The sequence below is a fragment of the Solanum tuberosum genome, unplaced genomic scaffold (genome assembly GCF_000226075.1).
Source record: "Solanum tuberosum cultivar DM 1-3 516 R44 unplaced genomic scaffold, SolTub_3.0 scf00165, whole genome shotgun sequence".
NCBI classification, from domain to species: domain Eukaryota; kingdom Viridiplantae; phylum Streptophyta; class Magnoliopsida; order Solanales; family Solanaceae; genus Solanum; species Solanum tuberosum.
Genome location: NW_006239090.1, coordinates 648,117 through 650,945, shown reverse-complemented (window position 1 = coordinate 650,945; position 2,829 = coordinate 648,117).

The window sequence follows — 2,829 nt, the reverse complement described above, 5'->3', positions numbered from 1 at the left end:
AAGAATGAAATATTTCCTTATTTGACAACTATTTAATGTCAATATGAACACTTTATCCATGTTGGGTCCTACTTATTTGCTAAAAAAGTCCATAAAAGTTTGTTCTTCTAATTAAAAATTCATTATTTTGATTAAGGATGGTTTTAGAACATTGCAAAGTCTTCCTATATTTCTTAAATTTCATACCCTATCAAACATCATCACATAAATTGGGATGAAGGAAGTATTTCGAAATTATAGTTGTGCATGGCTATGAATACAAATTAGCATTGTTTTTGAATTTTTGTGCGTGATTTGGAATGAAAACAACTTTTGGGTGATTTTCAAATTGCATATTTCAACTTCAAGTTGAATTCCGGATTTCCTATATTTTTATGGCCAAACATGATTTTTCAAAATTCAACTCTAGAGAAAAGTTTCAGATTTTCATGGCCAAACACCACTTAGTTAACTAAATACATTGTCTATATTTGAACACGAGAAAGGTGTTAGGGTTGTAAAATTATTCGTTTAACTCTCCTAGCCTCTTTAGCATGCGATGACAAAGATTAGCGATGAATAAGAGAAAAACAAAGATTGAGAAGAAAAATTCAAGGAAGCAAAATCGAAATCATATGTGCCGCATTAGGGCTTTTCAGAAGATTATTTTTATGATTTTAGTTTGATTCTAGATTTTGAAAAAAATGCTCATTTTTGCATTTATTATATATCTGGAAACAAATTGATGAGTTAGATCCATTCACTTATCCTGTTTTCCTTAATTAGCAATTTTTACATGGTTTAGAGATTATTTTTCTATTCAAGTGTTGCAAGTCTCAGCGACAATTTCCTTGGGTGAAATATGAAAAGATTGAAGAATTTAGAACTAAAGTTTATTGTTCGTGTATGATGTAATTATTCATTCCAAATGTGTTCTAGTTCATTTATGTGTCGCAAGAAGGTGATGATCTTTTACTTTATACCTACATACCCCTACGAAGGATATGAGTTGTTGGCTTGCCTATGAATTTTTTATAAAATGAATTTAAGAAATTTAGAAACAATTCTTGAGGAGATTATGGTTTTCTTTTGAGTACTTATAAAGGGTGTGTATTCATGGGCAAAAGAGATGCATCTTGGAAAGTGGGTAATTTTATCACTTTTTTACAAGAGATATTGAGTTGGCACATGTCTAGATTACTCTACTTCGTTCTTTCCATTGTAACTAACTAGTTGGAAGTTGTAGTTCCTCAACAATTGATCTTCGAATAAATACATACTTATGCTCAAATGTACAAAACATAATCTTTCTCAATTTGAGATAATTGCTCAAAATATCTTCTTAAAAAAGGTAACTGCTCCGAAATATCTCTGAACTCATTAATTCATTTCGAAATCAAAGTTTTTCTCTTCTTAATGTAAAAAGTGATACCTTTGGGAATACTTAGTTCCCTTATACTCTTACTCAATTCATATTTGAAAACTCTTTCTCAAAACTCATCTTTTGCTCTCCTCATAAATCAATTGAAAGACAAAAATTTGTTTTGAAAAGATTCTCAAATTTAACTCAACAGTAGGGTTCATAAAGAAATATAGTCATGAACAAATAACATCAAGGATCTCAATACAATGATATATAACTCAATACTCAGGAATTAAGAACTCATAACTGAAAAATATAACTCATCTCAAGAATACTCAAAATCAAGGATAAAACCCTAGATTACTCTTTTATTGAATTTAGACATATGTAAGGCGTGAGGAAGAACTAGTCCAACACTATGATAGCTTACATACGTGACTATGAAGCTATTAAAATGAAAACTTTACTGTAGACTATATTTATCTTGAGCTTGTGGAAGAACATTAGCTTTCTTGGAAGAAATCTTTGAGCTTGGAATCTTGAGGCTTGATCTTGAGATAAGAAAAACTTTTATGAAGTTCTTAGAGTGGAAGAACTTGGGAACAACTTGGATGGGAAGTTTCTCTCTGTATCTTGAATTTTTGATTTGAAGATTTCAGGGTTCTTGATGGAGAAGAGGAACCCCAGGTGAGTTTTAAGAGGATTTCTAAATACTTGAATGTTTAAATTGATGATTTTGAGAGGAAAACTAGTTATTTGAATAATATACTCAGTTAAAATACTCAAAAACAACTTAGAATAGGGTTAAAAGCTTGGGAAAGACAAAAATAACCTAGGAACGCGTACAAGAAGTTTCTTAAAAACAATTGCGGCAAGACTTCACGGAAGGGTCTACAGTTCGTGGAAATTTCCACCATATGTAGGTCCAGTAGTAAAACATCGACTGCCTGCAGAGCTTCACTAAAATGGGCATAATTAACTTTTTACACCGAACTCTAAATGAGGCAAACTTAGTGGAGGTAGAAAGAGGACTCATAGTCCTTAAATTCGATAGATCATGCATGGGCCACCTAATTCATTATATGCTGAGAGATATGATCATTTGAAAGTGACCTAAGTATAATTTTATCTCAAAACTTAATTGGTAAGGAAGCTTTTCAACTCAACTTTGTGCTAGGTGTTTCTTGTGACCTTAATTAGGTGTATAAACATCGGGGTATATGTTTAGAAAGGGTGGAAAAAGACTAAACATAACCAGTCATAAAACTGACACAAGTCATCTATGGAAGACCATCTACGATCCGTACAAAAGTCTACGGACCGTTAACCCTCTGGAAGAAAACATGTTGGGTTTCCACATCTCTAAAGTTGGGTCTACGGATCCTTTCTACGACCCCTAGGAACTTTTGTCATGCCCCGAGCCTACACCCTGGGCGGGACCGACACTCGGAGACCATTGCTGGCCCCAAGCGAACCCTTGGCTTGGC